Source organism: Aphelocoma coerulescens, chromosome 1 (assembly GCF_041296385.1).
Source record: "Aphelocoma coerulescens isolate FSJ_1873_10779 chromosome 1, UR_Acoe_1.0, whole genome shotgun sequence".
In the NCBI taxonomy this organism is placed as follows: domain Eukaryota; kingdom Metazoa; phylum Chordata; class Aves; order Passeriformes; family Corvidae; genus Aphelocoma; species Aphelocoma coerulescens.
The window spans coordinates 104,001,287-104,020,248 of record NC_091013.1 but is presented as its reverse complement, the minus strand read 5'-3'; the positions used below and the strand labels follow the sequence as shown (position 1 = coordinate 104,020,248).

The 18,962-nt window shown below is 39.4% G+C and overlaps 1 long non-coding RNA gene across 2 annotated transcripts in view; it reads left to right on the top strand.

Annotated features, from left to right (window-relative positions):
- The window catches only part of LOC138113811 (uncharacterized), a 65,188-nt gene extending 46,226 nt beyond the window's left edge, over positions 1 to 18,962 (top strand). For both annotated transcript variants that reach the window (XR_011152340.1, XR_011152337.1), the window contains 2 exons: positions 16,596 to 16,757; positions 17,393 to 18,962. This is a non-coding gene — a long non-coding RNA (uncharacterized lncRNA). The remainder of the gene's footprint in view (positions 1 to 16,595; positions 16,758 to 17,392) is intronic.

Genomic DNA, 18,962 nt, shown 5'->3' with positions numbered 1-18,962 from the left:
CTTTTAAGTATGTTTGCTTTTGTCTGCATTCTAGGAGACAATGTAATTTTCTGAATTTATTTTTATTGTCTCACTTGTTTTCATCATTTTTTGATCCTATTAGGTCAGCAAAGAGGGGAATGTGTAGCCTAACATCCAGGTCCTACTGGGAGCACCAATCCTTTACATCATGGCTGTCTTTGGAATTGAGAAGTGGGCTGGTATTGTCAGTTTGAGAGTACTCACTCCTGTCTTAGGCACTTTGTCCCCAGGAAGCATTTATTTAGAATATTTCAGTGATAGAGTCCAAGAAAGGAGCAGCCTGATGGAGCCCTTCCCCACATACAAGTTTCCTACATCAAATTGCATTTTCTTGGCATTGAGTGCCTTTTAGATTGCCACCAGGCTTCCAAGACAACCACAAAATGTTGTCTGATGTGACACAGAGCCTAGAGAAGATCCTTTCTTTCCTGAATCAACAGGTGGAGCAGCCATGTTTAGTGTTCTCCATATTGATTATTTATGATTCCACAACTACATGTTGATCCATTTTCCTGTTTAGTTTAATAGGGTCTCATCGTGTCTCATATCTTACTTAACTTACTGTGCTTTATTTACTGTATTCTCCTAACCTGCCAACTTTAGAAATATTTATAAAGAATATGCAGCTGTGGGTTTTTGAGCAACAGTTTTTTAAAGACAGCAGGTAGAACTATCTGTGTGCATGTGCGTATGAATCTTTTACCTAAAGATTTCTTTTCAGGCACAACAGCCTTCCTCAGGTATGAAACAAAGTATGCAGACTTCAAAGCTGAGCAGAAAATGAAAGCAACTGCTCGGGTATATACCAAGCAAACCATCTCAGAAAGAAAACATCATTAGTATGTGCGGAGTAGAGACAGTTGATAAGGCAGTTACCTTGCTAAGGGAAAGGAAGAAAAAATAATTTATAGTCTGTGGAACATGGAACAGTTAGTGGAAGGGAAAGGAAATTATACTGTGCCATGCAATCAGTATCTCTGTTGAATCCCTGTTTTCTGGTGACCAGTAGTTTAAACTGCTAGCTCTAGGCTTGCCTTTGGAAGGCATTTTGGAGATCCTTAAAGATCATAACCGTGAGATCAAAGGTGGCATGGTTGTGAAAAGTGCTCTTTTTATAAAATGGGGATATTAAATCTGTGTCGAGAGTCTATCACAGAGCTGAATCTCAGAAATATTTCATTCAGCACTTCTAGTCCTTTGAGTGTGCCATGCTGAGTCCCAGAGGATGAACTTTTGAGATTGGAAAGGATCTCTTAGGTCAGATGTATGTTTGCTTTTGTCTGCAGTCTAGCAGAGAGTGTAATGTATCTTGTTAAGTGGGATTTACTCTGGCTAAGTCTATTGACATCTCCCTTTCATCTGCAAGATAGCTGTACCTAAGTGCTACTGCTGCTGTGCTCAAATCCTCAAGTCTACACTAAGTTTTTATTGACTCATTTCTGAAATTACATGTTGTTCTTAAAACTGAAGTCAGTCTACTTCACTGTGACAGTACATCACAAGTGGGCAGAGAGGTCCTAGGGCACACACTGCTGCCCCAGATATGGGATCTGCCCCTGGAGTGCTGTTCCCACTCTGGAAATAATATTTTGATTAGAATAAGGACTTTTTGACCCCCTGAAATTATCTGAAAGTTGCAGCCATGCAACCTGGTATTTTCTCATTCTGCAAGGGTCCCTGCTCGCCCTGCATCTGTTTCACTAATCTTGACTCCTTAGGCCTGGAGAAATGCCATGGTCAGGAGGATGCTCAGGTTGCTCAGAGTTTCTCGGGTTGCTCAGGTTGCTCACTAGTTAAGGTTGCTCAGAGCTCCATCCAACCTGGCCTTGAACACTTTCAGGGATGGGGCGGCCACAGCTTCTCTGGGCAACCTGTGCCAGGGTCTCACCACCATCACAGTAAAGAATTTTTTCCCCACTTGTCCTAGTAAAAAGTTCCTCTCCAGCTCTCTTGCAGGCCCCTTTAGGCACTGGAAGATGCTATAAGTTTTCTCTGGATCCTCCTCTTCTTCAGGCTGGAAAACCCAGTCTCCCTCTGTAAGTCCTTGAAAGAGAGGTGCTGCACCTTCTGATCATCTTCATGGCACTCCTCTGAAGTCACTCCAGGTACGCTTCTTTCTTATGGTGGGGATCCCAGACCTGGATGCAGCAGTCCAGATGGGTTCTCACAAGAGTGGAGTAGAGGAAGAGAGTTGCTTCCCTTGCCCTGCTGGCCACATTGCTTTGGATGCAGCCCAGGATGCATTGGCTTTGCTGGGTCATGTTGATCTTCTTGTCAACCAGCATCTCCAGGTTCTTCTCAGCAGGGCTGTTCTCAATCCATTCTCCTCTCAGCCTGTATCTGAGTTTCATGGGATCTTCTTGTTGCTCAGCTGAGTCCTGGACTCCTCTCCCTTCCAGAAGCCCCATTGCTCCAGTGGCAGGTCTGTTGTCACCACACCTGTCCTGGTTCCATACATGCAATGAATACTTAGGGAAACAGCCAGAGCATCTGTGACACCAGATAAATGATCTTAGGTATGTCATTACAGCTGGGTGCCAGTTAGTGAAACATCTGGATACCTTTTCTTCACCAAGACTCCTTCAGGAATTAGCTGTCAGGAAGGTGGGATGATAATTCCTTTATTTCTTTTTTTCTTCTCCCTAAGAATCTTCCTGGTCTGTGCTATTATTCAAAGAGGTGTTCTCACCTTAAACTGACATCTTCTCTTTAACAGCAGCCGCTGTGGGGTGTTTCAGAGGGATGCATGAAACTCCAAGAGTTGATATCTCAGTGCGCTTCTGTCACTGCCATGTGGGACAGGTGTTTTGCTGAGACAAAAGCCAAGGGGCTATTGGCAGAGTGTTTCTCCAAGCAATGGTGAAACAAGACTACTGAAGTAATTAAGAAGTTGTTTTACCACTCTGGTGATCCCTAGAGCATCTATTGCCATTTTCACATTAAATAAAACACAAATAAATAATTTCACATTAAATAAAACACATATATCTCATATATTTTCTTTCTTCAGACTTCCTACCTGAGCTGATGACTAGGAACAAATTAATCCCAGTTTGATCCAGTTTAATTAAACCATCTCAAAGATGTTGCATTGGCTTGGATGTTTTGATCTTGTTATTATTTTTATTTATTGCAACAATATACCATTCTTGGTCTGCCTTTTGCTAGAAATATGGTTATTTGGTTAAACTTTATATTCCTAAGTAAGAGCCTGGGATACATTAATCAAACAGTAGTATTGTGTATGGATGGTGTAACTGAGACTGGTAGAGATACTTGCAATATAGGTTTGAAAACATTTTCAATCAGGCTCTTACTGTTCTGTTCCTTGGGAAATTATGATTGTGATAAGAATGTCACACCTGGAACATTTCTTGTTCCTCTTTTCTAGATTTTGTGAGCATACCTGATTATTCTTTCATTACTGCATAACTACTGTTATTACCTATTCTTTAATAAGTTAGATTGAAAGTATAAAATTATTTTATTGAAATATTTTATACAGTTTTGCAAAGATGGAAACCCTAATAATGAACTAATCATTTTGGCACACTCATGCAGGTTAATAATTCAACAGTGCATTAGTTATGCCCATGTTAAAATAATTCCTTTTCTTTCATTTAGCAGAAAAGGTCTACTCTGGCCAACTTGGTACCTTTCTATTTTTTCATATGGTTATTATAGAGCCTGTTGTTATTATAGTACCTTAAGTGGTTTTATTATAGTGCCCTTGAATGCCTTGAAATCAATACTGCATATTTATTTCAATAAAACTCAATTGGTTTTATTTCCATTTTATAGACAGAAAAGTGAAAAATGACAAACCTGTAATTCTGAGGCAGCCCAGCCTCTGTCCATAGGTTTTTACCAATCTCAATCTGTGACTTTGGACCACTCTCAATGCTACAGGACAGAGAAGTCAAAACAGCTTTTTATTTTGTTTAATCCTACTTACATGTTGGACAATGCACAGCAAGTGTCCTCCCTGTGTGTCGGGTAAGTTACTCACTTGCTGTACAAGCCAGAAGCAGAACTCAGTCGTCTCTGAAGACACTGGTTCCTTTATCAGGCTAGTGAAGGTGCACAGAGCAAAGCTGTACACCAAGGGTTATCCCTGTACCTCAGCTCTGAACAGGTACAGAAGCAGGTTCCTTAATCCTGCTTCTAGATTTTTCCCAGGGTCTGTTGCAGCTCTGTAGTCTGCCTTTTCTCCCTCAGGGCAACACAAGAGCTATGACTCTGAAGTTCATTCCAGTTGGATTTTTTATAGTTATTTTAAATCACTGTATTTCACAACTAAATTTAGGTGGCAAGTGCAAAAAAAGGTAAGGCTGAATTAATAAAACAAGTAGAAATATATTGTTTGATTAGAAACCAAGTATTTTGCTGTGTAGTAAAATTCTTTGGTTAATGTTATTTATCCTATTTTTCAATAATATTATTTGACCTCAGCAACAAAACTAAAAATCTGATTTCTAAACACAAAACTGACAATCACAGCACTTGATTCAAAACAATAATTTTTAAATAAACATTTTTATTGAAGTTGGTTTGGTTTTTTTGTTTTTTTTTTTTTTTTTGCTCCCCAGTTATCTTGTTTCAAAAATATTCCTTGGAATTTAGTTAAACTCATGCAATGTTTTGGTCTGCTCAAAAGTGCATATTTCAGAACACATTATTTACCAGAAAAACTTCACTCAGCTCAAATTATTTGAGGTGGCAGATGTCTTTCTTTGGCCCAGTCTGAACCCAGTAAGTGAATTATTTTGCCTCTTTTGGTACCAGTGATTAATAAAGTGACAGTAACAATGCATACCTCTGTGGGGGGAGGGCAATGGCTGATTTCTACAGCCAGTGTACCACCTTCTGCTGAAGCTGTCATCTGCAGGCAAGTGGTTTCTAGATCCATCTGTGCTGTTTGTTTCAATCTGTTCTGTAGCTTCTTCACAGTCCTGTGTTTTATAGTACTGCCACAGTAACCTAATAATTCCTCTCTGCCTGCACAAAATCAGAGGATGCTTAAGTTTTAGATGTTGCTACCAACTTACATACTTTCTCATGGCTTTCAAGTTTTTTATTTTCTGAATTTGACAGGTTTTCAGCTCCAGTAGGAGGTAAGTATTCACTGAGGGTATTATAGCTCTATCTTCATTTTTCTGCACTTTCCTACTCCTCATCCTCTGTTCTGATTTTCTGTTTCAAAAATCAAGTCACTTCAGCAATTTCTTTGTAATGTATTCTCTGCAACCCTTGTTCTTCAACCTTTTTAGGAATTCATGCTGCCTTCTTAATTGACCTGTCATTTATGGACTGTATCTGTAATTCCTGGATGATACTTGGTAACCATTCTGAATTTTGATGAACAAAGCAGAAAATTTCAAATCTGCAATACTTCGGAGACAATGAGCTGTCTGCAGGCAGGATGTATTGTTATTATTCAGACTGGTTAGTAAGCTGTCCTTGCTCATTAAACATGCACACATAACTATGTATTTTGAGTACGAGTTTGATTTGGTCATCTCAATCTATTACATCAATGCTAGAGTTAAGTTAATCTTTTGACATAGACAACTGCAATTTGAGATAAATTGAAATTGTATTAGTCAAAGACAAAGATACTAGCATAAAATCCTGGCCTGCCTCATTGCTTAATTAGCTTTATAAATATGTATTTTTACAAAATTAAGATGATGGTTTTGAAGATCTTCGTTCTTTTTTGCTCTATGAAGTTGTAATCCAAGCTTATCTCTCTTTTCCTTCCTTTTTCTCATTCAGAAGTTTTACAAGCAGATCATTCTAAGTGACTGGACTTTAAAACCAGATATGTAGGTGGGAGTAATTGCTTCTCAGAAGCTGAGATGCTGTGTGTGTTCCTGACATGTGCCATTTCTGTTTGGTACACAACTGTGACAAGTTTTCTGCCAGGCTTTGTATCTTAATGTTGCCTATAGCATCCGTAGTTATAGTTTTATTTGCCTGACTGAAGTTTTCAATAGTAAATAGGGCTGAAAGAGTTAACATGTTAGGTTGCAGGCCCAGTTATTTTACTAAAAGCAAAGCTGGATGAAGAACCAACATATCCCTGAAACTCCTTCTCCTTAGACATTGCACATTATCTGTTAATAATAACCTTTGCTAGATCTATCTCTACCAGAATTCTCATTATTTGTCCTTCTCTCTGCCCTCAAAAAGAATATGGTAATATCTGTGCAAAGAGCAGCCTGTAGAAGATCATGGGAGGCACAGTTAGATCTCCCTTGGAGGCCCTCAAGAAATGGTTTTCTTGCTAGTGTTCAGATATTTCCATTTAAAGGATCATCACAATGCTATAAGGAGTGTCTTGCTGTTAAGCAAAACCCCAGGAATTATCCTTAAGCCAGATCAAGTCCAGATGGATGAGAAGTTTTTTTACAATGTTCATAACAGACAGCACAATTTAAAATATTGACAAAAGAGGCATATGTGGTTAAAAGGAAGTTGTTCTGTTAATCTGTTAACCAAAAAAGAAAACATCCTCTTCTGTATTACCCAACCTGTTCACATAAGGAGTTTTTTGCTCAAATTCTCAGAAGGCATTCTTTTCCTGTGTGCTCATGAATACCAGTAGATGCAGGACCTTCCAAGTCAACTGCATTTGGCTTTGAACTTATTTCCTTGGAGTCTCTTGGGTTTTCACTTATATGCAAATCCACCTCTCGTCTCCTTCCCCATTACATCTGCACTAGTGTAATAAAGAAAGAATCTAGCCCTTTATCTAGGAAATGATTACTGAACATCTACCCCCTTTAGAAAGACTAAAGCAACTTCTGGCAGGTCAGGTGCTATCCTCTGAACATGACTGCCTCTGTTAAACTCATTAAAGGCATAATACCTTTCCCTGGCTCCCCACTCTCACAGCCTCTCAGCAAGTGCATTTCACTGTGAAACATCTCAGGCCATTGAACATAGCATTTTATTATCAACTATTAAATGGACAGATGTACCCCAGGCAAATAATACCTATTAAATGACCACATGCCTTCCATTACTGGTTGTTGATTTAGAACAGATACTCTGTAAATCAGCCACTTTAGAAAGGCACTCAGTGGGTTTCAGGCAGACAGTCTTGCAGCTGAGGGAACCCATAGCTGATGTTTTTGGGCAGGAGGAGTTATAATGCCAAAAGACAACTGTTGAGAGGACTTTGGTGCTCTTAAAATGCTCTGTCTTCCCTTAACTGAGAGATTGGTCAACATACAGAATTGGAGTATCACAGCAAACTATTCAGATCTATGCAGTTGCAGAGGCTTTAAGTGCAAATACCCCATTTGATGGTTGAGGCAGAAATGCCTGTGGCTTTAGGTCCCCTTCCCTCCACAAAAGTAGAATTATACTGACTCACAGAAACATAAGTAAAAATAAAAGGATCATTCCAGCGAGGCATGCTATTGAAAAGGTCAACAAAATGAAATTAAGTCTCATCTTCATGCTAAACCCTGAAAGATTTCCAGGTTCTCCTGTCTGTGAATTGAAGTCTTGGTTGTCTGTGACTCTGCATTTGTAGACAAATGCTTCTAGCAGGTGATTTCATTGTAATTCCTAAATCAAAACAAACTGGGAAATACATTGCTGTTGTGTCAATGTCTAACACTACACAGCATGTGTGAGTGCACAATGTTACTTTGCATGTTGGCACGAGCAGTGGATCAGACTACAGAACAATTACCTTTACTCTAAAATTGTGCCTTCTATTATAGAGTCTCCAGTTTTAATGAAGATCAACTGTGACAAAGCTACACGGACTGATAGAAGTACCAGAGTGAAATTGCTTTTTGAAAACAGAAAGCTTTTTAAAAAATCACAGAAGGACTGGGGGAGCCATGAGTGAGTTTTCTACCCTAACATTTTGGCATTACTCTGTGGAACCTTGTGCTATCAGCAAGGAATGAAAAATTGCAGTTGACATCTACACCTGGCATTTGTCTCCATTAACGATTAATGGAGGGACTCTGTTCTCTTGGCTTAGTCTCCACCTGTCAGATACTCTTTAGGAGAAAAGAGAGCAGGGACAAACCAAATAAATTTAGGCTTCCTTGTTTTGAACCAGGTTTTCCACTGAAATCTATAGGCAAGTGTTATATTTGCATCCTTAAAGAAACAATGTCCTTGTGGCCCTGCTTGTCTCCCCTCCTTCAGACCTACTGTTTCATTCACTCATCTACTATGGAAATTTTCTGCCTGTCTTTTCACATCAGGAGCTAGAAATCAATTTTTATACTTGGTCCATCATTCAAAGATGATGGAAACCATGTGGCATAGCTGTGTTTTGATAGAGAGTACACTTCTATGTCTCTGGCACAGGAGGTAAAATGCTGCTGAAAGACAGAGCCTGAAGAGTCCTTCTATCTGCTATGGGAATAGCAGCTCCTTGGTGGAGGTTCAGTGAAGCAGGAAAGCTGGAAGGTGGTTCCTCTGCACGTCCTAGAGGAACATCCCACAGACTGCCAGCAGTGAGCGTGGTATGGCTGTAATTGGTTCCAGATTCCCCACCTCTCCCACAGCAAAATGTCCAAGAGCTTTGTCCTGAAAGGTGGTGGGTTTTTTTCTTGCATTGAGCAGGAATTGCTGCAACTTACGAAGGCAAAGCAAAAGTATCACACCCACTAGCTTTTAAATGCATTGATGTTAGATGTTAACCATATCATCTTTCTGGCATTGTTAGGTGCACAGACTCAATGTCTGCTGCTTGTAGCTCCCAGGAGCAGTCCTTAGCTCCTAGAATTGGAGGCACACTACAGCAGTAACCCAGCTCTAGTATTTTTAGGCAATTATCCACACAGTGTAAACCTGGGCCAAATTTTTCCAAGAGTGCTGGGGCATGCTATGGTCCTCTTCCATGGCTGAGTTATAATTGTCCAATGAAAGGTGATAGTTTGCTCTTTCACCATGGTCAGTGGAAATATCTTTGAAAGACAGCATAGAATGCAATAAAAGAAATAACAAGACTTAAGTCTGGTTCAAGGCTGTTGCTGAATAGAAAACCAAGAGAGTTGTTATAGCAACAGATGTAGGAGATTTTTCTTTTTTTAAGCAGTGTATGCACCTGAACTTTAAAACCCTAACACAGCTGTAGCTGTGAGAAAGTCTAAATGGCCTCTTGGCCTTATGTGTGTTTGCTGCACTTGCACTTCCAGGCTGACCAAAGCTGAGTGCCTGTACTACTGTCATCGTTAACCCAAGCTTTCAAGACTTGTTGAGGATCCAAGCCTTGGATATATCAGCCCAGTCCATGGTCTTCTCTAACTGAGATGTGGTTTTTGGAATACAGTCATTTGCACAGTGCTCTGGAGCCTGTGTGGACCAGGCTTCCATCTGCCCATGAGTTTCTGTGCAGGCATGCCCTGGGTGAATTTGCCTTGTTTTGCTGTCAGCAGCAGTATTCTGAAGATCACAGGGATTTGAAGCGGAGTGGCGGCTGCTGTGCCATCTCTCACCTGGCACGGGGCATGTCTAATCCATTCACTAATAACCAAATATCAGCTGCATGAGCCTGGATTTGAACTACCATTCCTGCCCCTTGTAATGCTAACATAGCAGCTATTATAAGAGCAGGAGTTTTCCTCACACACAAAAGTAGGAGAAGGGATTAGCACAAACAAGGCGTTGATGAATACATGTACTGCTAGAAGCCAACCAGATATTTGACCTCAGGTTCATATTTCTGTAAACATGTATCTTGGCAACGTATCATTCAGTTTCTCAATATGATGCAATAAAAGCCTTTTCTCATTCATCTCGGCTGCCTTGTTGTGTTATGTTACAAATGATTACTGTTAATTCTGTGTTTAATTGTGCTTAGCATAATTTATTTGCTATCCAGTGATTTTAACTGTTGGACATAGCAAAATATGGTTGTTTTCTCTTTTGCTTCCTTCTGCTTCTCATTTGTGGATGCTGAAAGCAGCTGGACCTGTTCCATGTGAATGGAAATAATTATGGGCATGTACAACAGATTCATTAATCTCAAGAAGGCATCTCAAATGCAGCTACTCTTGGAGTACTCTTCATGAATTGTCTTTCCTGTCCTTAGAAAATTTCTTTCTTTTAATTTTCCATCACAAACCTGTTCTCTGAGAATCTACTTCCTTTCTCTTGCTAATGGGGTTTGGAAGCAAAATGCATTTCAACTAAAATTGGTAATGATGACATGTTTCTTAAACCTAGGCGCCTGTCCCAGAAAAGGGAAGCCCTGAATCTTTCAAATGCAGTTGGAGCACTAGGACCATTTTGTACAATGTGAGCCCAAAAGAGAGCAATTTTGCTCAGTGTCATTGTCCCTTACTTTTTAAATATATTTTTCCTGGGTTCCAAATGCAGAGCAGTCAGGACCCAAATATTTTATTTTGTGAACTTTAATAGCATGAAAATAATCCATGTTTTTTCTGCTAGACTCATTTTATTTTCCTCTTGGTTTTGCCTTTTTAATCCTTGTGAGCAATTTGTCAGTCAGACTAGCAGTAAACCTTGTTCCATTAGTGCCTAGAGGTTCTGCTTGCCCTTGAAGTCGCTGTCAGATGATTCTGTTCAAGTCTTACCCTCCAGAGCTCCCAAAGTGCTTGACTAGGAGTCCACATGAAAAACCAGCACAGGCCAGGATGCTGAAGTCAGGCAGCAACTATGAAGTGCACCATGATGGCTTTCAAAGAGGATAAGAACCATGCATCCAGCACAGCAGCAGATGTGTTGGTGTTTTAGCACCTACACGTCAGCATACATATTTCAAGCAGTTGGTCATCCATGCCCTTTCAAGTCTGAGCACAGGGACTTGTGTACATAACCCTGTGGTACTGCTAATGAACTTCCCCAGATACACAGATGGAAGTTGCTCCTCCATCTCAAAATCAAAGCTGATAATGCCCGCATCATTGCCTTTTAAATATACTGGGTTTGATCACATCAGGGAATGTTTCCAGCTTATCCGTATTCAATTTATGTTACTTCTATTTCTTATTTACCACAAATACACTTGTCTGTGTGAAAAAAATGAGATCAACACTTAATGGAAGGAAGCTTTTGAGGATGTCTCAGCTATTGTTCACTGTTATCTGCCAAATGAAAAAATGACAAAATAGAAGGCAGTGCATGCATTGTATCTAACATGATTAGTCTTGTAATGCTAAGGATGTAGGGAAGAACACAGCAGGTAAAATGCACCTCTGGGTAAATATATAAAGAGTGCAAGGCTACTCTGAAATACAAAAAAACATACAAAATTAGCAGGTTTTCACTGTAGATTCTGGTTTTATGTATATATAGTACTTAATTACCTTGAGGAAGGACTGCAGTGAGACTGCATGGAGACGGAGTGTTGGGAGAAGCAATGCGATACGGTAAGTTATGATTGAATCTTTACACCAATTAGATTTTGCAAAGGTGCACTTCAGGCAGTAATCAGAATTATGAGAGGAGAATGGCAGTGGAAATTCAAGAATGTATTTATCTTATAATGCACTGTAGACCTCTGTGCACGACTGTCATGGTTCGAATCTAGTTGGAAATTAAGCAGTACAGAGCTGCTCACCAGGGGAAAAAAATGCAGCCAAAACAAAAGTGAACTCAGTTAAGAGCTGAGTTGTATCTTCTACCCAGTATTGAAGGGTGATTTAGTATTTTATCTGATTTCTAAGTTCTTCCCAATTTTCTATGAAGGGTTTGATGGTGGGAAAAAGTGCTTTCTGTTTGCTTTCATGAATGGGTCTCCAGTCTACACACTGAGCCTCATTAGACGGATAGTGCTTTTACAGGCAAGCCTGGGAACCAGACTTCATGATCCAGAAGGTCCATTTGAGGTCTATGAGAGTAAAAAAAACCAAGCCATAATCTACTCTTTGCATATGCAGATTGATCTTCCCGTCTTCTGTTTCCCAGAGGAAATTTCTTGTATTTTCAATTTGTCACTATAATTAGGGCTGGTCAGAAATGTCTCAATTTTTAAATTATTATAAGTTGCTGAGTTGTTTTTAAAACATTCCTTAAATTTTTTTTTTCTGAAACACTCCAGTAGTAGTGTTATCAAGAATTATCAGCCCACAATGGAATTTTCACTTGAAAGAGAGACAGGCACAATATTAGATGTAGCCTGGGAAATCAGCAGAATTGAAGTGTGGTGGAGAGGGGCCTTACACTGTGTGCTATGTATTGCTAGTGATTGGCCCAGGTACCTGCATACAGATTACTTTCAGCTGTGCATGCACATAATCCCTATTCCTCCTAGTGCACCTGATCAAACTGAAAATCTGTGCAAAGTCTTAGGTTCACATGAATTAAAAACCCTGCCCAGCTTGCAAACACTTGAGGACGTAAAAATTCTTGTTTGTTAGCAAACTTCAGCTGCCCTTTCATGATCTGTAATCCTACAACTGCTTACAACATGTCACTGTAACATTATTTTGATTTGAAAAACTTGTTTAGGAACTGAGGAGTTTTTCTAGTGTCACAGTTCCAAAACTGGGGTATGTTAAAGGACAGTGTCAAAAACACATGGACAAAATTTCATAGTTGTGTTCTCAACATTTTGAACTTTTCTGGTGTCCTTTGTAAGTAGAGCTTACTACAAGATCGTAAATAAATTTCATAGAAACATTTGAGTTATTCATTTTCTGTTCTGTATTTTCAGCCTAATCCAAAGAACAGATTTGATCCACAGAGAAGAGAGTGGTGTTGGCATTAATTTCTAAATGAAACCTGAGGATGGCAAACTGTGTGTATATGCATAGATTCACAGTAGGAACTGGGGCAATAGACTATCTGGTAAATGGTCCCTGGTAATATCATTTTTTTTTAAATGTCCCTTTTTCCCCATAACTGGTGTCTTTGTCTAGGTAATATTTTGCAAGCAAGGAAAAAAATCAGCTATTTCAGTAGGGACACTCATTAATTTAATTGCTGTTGTTGCATATTTCCATATCAGCAAAGTGCAATCTGCGTTATTTTTCTGTTGTTGTAATATTCTTTCCAGTTCAATAGCATTCTTCAAGGTGAAAATCTCAGCTGTTTTCTGTTAGTCTCCCACCTAAAAAGAAGCTTTAAAATCAGTTGTATCAGTAGCATATTCTTGCTGGCATTGAGATTATATTTTCTTCCTCCTCCCTATGTATGTATCCTAATGCCTTTTGCTGTTCCCTGCCACAGCTCTACTCATGAACCAGCCAAGAAAAATTAAAGATTCCAGGCTTTCTAGCAACAGGAGTGTTCTAAACAAAGGAGATTGGGTATCCAAACAACTATGTGTTAGCAACAAAAAATCTTCCAGTCTGATTATGGAGATCTTTGCGCAGATTTGGTTATGGCAGGATTTTTCACTAACTGACATGGAGTGAAAAAGTTATGTGGGAAAAAAAAGAGTAATTGTTGATGTGAATGTAGCAGACTTCTTTCTGTTTCTTCACTGACTTTAGGATTTGAGAGTGTAGAACTTCATACTGTCCTAATCAGGATGCCAGGGGAAAGAAATTATTTAGATCTTTGTTTAGTATTCTGTAGAAGTGGTAAGTCCTACAAGACTGTCAGTTAGATCCATGGACCTCTCCAGGGAAGGAGGAGAGCTAGGGAAGCATGATGATTATTTAATCCATACAACTGCTGGACAAGAATAGTTATATATAATGAAAATGCTTCTGGGGTGATAGGCACTGTTTTCATTTGTCTCCAATTGCAGATGATATGTCCTGTATTTTTCCTCTTTGTGGGTGTCTTCTGTGAAGTTGTAAATGTATAATTAATGCAGCATAGAAATGTGCACTAGACATATTATTAAAAGTTATCATGGCATTAGCTTTCAAAAATGAGTAGCAACTTGAAGTTAAAGCTATGTGAAAGACTTTCCTGTGAGGAACTCCACCATACAAAGCAATGAAATTTATTTCAATATTACTTTATTAGACCTTTTTAATTACTATGGCAGATAAGCAGGTCTGTCCATTATCTTTGCAGAACATTTGTATTAATAATGCCACACAATTTGCAATGATTGCCACAGAATATTCTGACCCTATTGGGAGCTTAGTTTAAGATGATATGCAAAAGCCAGTCATCTACAGGGCAGAAGGTTCCCCACTCTCTTCCACTGAGCTCCCAACTCACAGCTGTTTTTCTCAGCTGGATGACAGCCCTCCCTTGAGCAGTATAGCCCAAGGAAACACAAAAAATCCCTCCCTGAGCCCATCTGTAATAGTAAGTTCTGAATGCATGCATGGTAGACAGAACGTTAGTGACCTTTTTTGTTTTAAGGTAATCCTGCTGATTATAAAATGTGAGACAAGGTCATTTGGTAATGCAAAACTGCACTTTCAATTATTTACAGGTACTTTCGTGGGTTAGGTTTTCTCTCATTTTTTTTTTCTTTTAAGATCCATAATATGAAGCCCAGTAATTTATTTCAAAGCATAACTTTGCTTCTTAGAGGGATATTTGTAGCTATGATCAGTGATGAAAGAAGAAGATATATTCTAGTTTACCCATCCTCTTCAAAAAAATTAAGTGTCAACTTCTAACACTGAATTTGAACTTGAAGTAGTGACAGTTTCCTCGTAATGCTGCAGAACTCACCGAAGCCCTACGTGTAATGTTCCTGGTTTGGAGTGATATCCAGATTTATACATTTCAAGCAGGAGTGATATTTTTAGTGAATGAACTAAGCAAATAATTATTTATGGATATCATTTATGTTACGCTGTTCTGTATTTTTTCTGTGGGAGATCCTGTCTCTGTATTCAGAACATACATAATGAAACAATGGAGAAATTCAGGGTTTGCAGTAGCACCACAAGAAATACCCATTTCAGCTTGTAATGAGATTTTTAAAGAACTGCTGAAAAGATTTCAGACATCTGTATTGGCTGCAAACAAATTTTTGTCCTTGAATTATCTTGACTTCATTTAATTCAGGACAGTTCAATGTTTGCATTATACCTTCACAGCTCTCAGAACCATACATAGAAAAGGGCCATTAAGATCCATTCCACTCCCTCTTCTTTGCAGGTCAAGGCAGTATTGTTCCTTAAAGTGCCTTTTTCTGTCATTTGCCTGGCCTTGGTAAAGATTTGTTAGGCTGATTTTAAAAAAGGACAGCTACAGGAAAGGAGCCACACAGAGTGAAGATGAGAAGGCTTCCAATTCTGGAAGCTGATAAAATTGGGTTGTGGTATTCATGCCAAAATGTGGCAGGAGTCTCTTGAGAAGTACATTGGGGATGACTCCTGCTGGTAAGTGTAGAGTTGCAAGTAAGGATGTCTACTTGTGTTTTCAGGGCATGAAAACACAAGTATTTTATGAAACAATCAAGTTTATGACCTTAAGATTCTGCAGTTGTACACTGTGAGGAATGAACAATCTTTTAGGATGCTGGTACAAAAGTGAGAGATTAGATTGAACTCTTAGATGCATCTGTTCAGGTTTTTTCTCTTGATCTCTGGGCCTTAGATACTATTCATACAGTTGAAAAAATGCAAGATATTGTTCTCCTAATTTTAAAAGTAAAGGAGATTTTGGGTTTTCTATGGAAACTTGTAGGATTTAATTTTCGTCTGCTGACTAAAGGGAATTGCTTTATCTGAAGAAGAAGCTGGTAACTGGACAGCCAGCAGAGGAATGGTGGAAAATGGGTTTTATGCAACTAAAGATACCCTTACTTTCTAAGTCTACTGCAATTATTAACAAAATATTAAATATGAAAATAATTTAGCATTTACCAGAAGTAACTAATATGATAAGTGTTTTGCTCAAATATCTGTTTTAAAAATTTCTTGTACAGCTCTTTCTGGCTGCAGTCTGTGGGTCTCATAAGTAATTTGCAGGTAGAAATGGCACAGGTGTTAAAAAAAAAAAGAAGTAACAAATATAAGAGTCTGGTGACTTTAGATGGTTTACTATGGTATGACTCAAAACAGATTGGATAGTTGCTGGTAAGACTGTCTTTACCTAAAATTCCCTTCTTTCCATATGTTGTTTTATCATCATCATAATTTTAAATTTTATGAGCTAATTTTGAAATATTAGCAATGCTCTCCCTGCTTCCCTCCACCTTTTAAAGCCACAGCTCCTTCAATGATATGTTAACTATTGGCATCTTTCATGTGAGCCTTTTATTTTACAGTCTCATCCTGTCTTTAAAAACTTTATTTCCTAGATTTATACATCTTTTTTCTTCCTCTTCTCTGTAAATCAAGTGCCCCTGTAGGTCTTCGTGGTCACCTTTTAGTTCTTTGATAAGCATTAGGAATGGGAAAAAACACTTAAAATATTACTTAAAATCATCACTTATGGCATGCAACATAGTGCTCCTTGAAATGAGCAGGGCTGCTCATGGTTGAGAGTTCCAGTCCCTCAGCAAAACCCCAAGGAAAGCTCTCCACAGCTGAAATCCCTCTGTGCAACTGGAGCAGTTACAGGCAGTGGGTACCTCATCCTGAGGTAACAGTCCTTGTGCTTACACACAGCATATGTGCAGTAGGGCCACTTATTTTGAGTTTCTATCATCTGGAGAAACCTGGATGCACTTTTGCTGAGTTCCTCTGTTTTGTCTTTTTTCTTGACAGAGGGATTGGCTTCCGAGAACAGGATTCACACCAGTCTGTTAGCACAGCACAACATTCCATGTGGCCACACATTCCTCCTCGCTGTTTACAAAAGGGTGCCACAATGAGTGGATGTGCTCATCCACTTCCTCTGAAATGCTGAGAAGAGGAGCCCTCACTCAGGTAGGATGGGCAGGAGATACAGCTCCATGGTGTGCAGCTTCTGGGAAAGGGTTTGGAACAGGGGCAAAGGGTGAAATGAGAACTTGAAATAGAGGTATTGTCAGAAATCCAAACCTCAGCACTGTACGGGCTGCTATGAAGGAAATTAACTCCAGCTCAGCTAGACCCAGTACACACACCCGGGATGTTCAATTCACAAAGAAAATAAACAGATAGCTCGTTCCCTGACCTTCAGGCCATCTGTAGCCAGCTCTACAAACATCCTTGTGAGATCCCAAACCAACTTGTCAGTGTTCTCCAGCATGTAGGCCTGGACATTTTCTGCAGGACAAATTCTGCCCTAATTAGTGACACGTGTACAAACACACTTGATGGGGTTTGGGTGGGACTGATTTCCTCCTGATGTTGACGTAGGTCATGAATGAGCAAGTAGCAACAGCATCTTTCAGTCTATAGTGTGGTCTCAGTTAATTGGCAAGCTAGAAAAAATCAGGGAGAAATTTCTAGTCATAGAAGTCTGCTACTATGATGGTTAACAGTATATGGATCTGTACAGTAAAAAGATCTTAAGGCAGCTCTTCAGAGAGGCAATCTACTTGGAATAATTTTTTCTTCTTTTTTCTCTGTCTCCACAGGATGCCTTATGTGAAGAAGCATAAAAATACTAAACACATGTAAACTTGTGAACAGGAATTCACTGGCTGTAGTTAGACATATAAGTCAGACCGGATAATAAACCATTTAAAAAATTAATCCTGTGGGGAACACAAAACAAGTGTAGAGTGACCACTGTCAGAGCCAATAATTTGCCTATTGTTCATACACCTGAATACCTGCTATATCCTGTGAGTTTCCTGGGTTTCCGTCAGGCCTGCCTTCCGTGTTGGCTTTCTCTCCAATAGACTTCTGTGTAAGGGACCAGAGACAGGGGCTACTTAACATGAGTGCTGCTGGCTGTGTGTAGAAGGATGCTCTGTATTTTTTCTTCCCCAACATTTGAGAGGCAGCAAGCACTAGCTAGTATCCTGGAGCTCTTCCCTCAATTAATTACCACTCATTTTAATAAAATAACATCGCTGAGCAGAAAAGAGAACAGGGTTGTGAGGAACATGTTTATTCCAGTGGCCTACAATGAGCTTTTATTTTCCTTCTTGTTTTGATATTTTTTAAGTTATCAATACAGCACCAGTAGCTTCATTACACCTCAATTTCAAGCTGCTCTCAATTCCACTGTTTTCTCTAACTCTTGAGGTGGTGTTTGAATAGGGCAGGATGAAGACTCACTCACTCTCTTTTTATATGCTTCAGTGTGTCTCCTGCAGAGGAATTAGGCAAGGCTGGAGGGACTGCAAACCAAAGCCAAGTGGCGATTGACCTCTGTTGCCTCTCTTCTGCTTTTGTCTCATGCTCTACCTGTGTCAAAGCATCTTAACTTCTCCAAAGCCAAGGATAAGCCTCCATCAAGGACAGTATTGCTTTACTTTCTTCACCTGTAGCTTTATTATACAGGTGTGTCTAAACACCTACTTTTGAAGTCATATCCCTGACATGTTATGGTTCAGGGAAATGCCTCCTTCAGCCTGCAGTGGACTTGTGTCTGTTGCTTAAAAGATCCTTAGAGCTGGGAAAAAAATACAAGGGCTGGATGGGGGTTCAAAGGTGAAGTGAATTTTCAGAAGAAAGAGAACACTCTGATTACGGTCTGGAAAGCAAATAATTTGAGGTTAGTTCTCTGTATGTTCCTCCAATGTTGTTTGAGACCATCTTTGTGTGAAGAGGTGTGAGGAAGGATTGCTGTTTTTCTGGGATGGAAATGTGGTTTACTGAAGGAATTATGTGTTCAGAAGTTTCCATTGTAACAGCACCAGTAAAGGGTGGGGTGAGGAGGTTCTCTGGTGGGCGTTTTCTGTTCCTTTGATCCCTTTGAAACAGTATGGGCTGATTTATTTGTCTGAACTGATACCAGTGGTATTCTATTTATCCATAGAAAAAGGTGCAGCTGAAGCTGGCAGAGGTGTAAAGAAAGCATTTCTATTTTAAGCACCTGTCCATCAAGTGTCTTACCATAAATTCATTTCAAGTAGAGAGATCACTTAAGTGACACCTTTTCATCGCTATCAAATTAGATTTGGACAAAAGACGTTGACATAAGACTCGCTGACTTTGCCATCACTTGTGAAGCACACATCTTTCCTATCTCTGAAC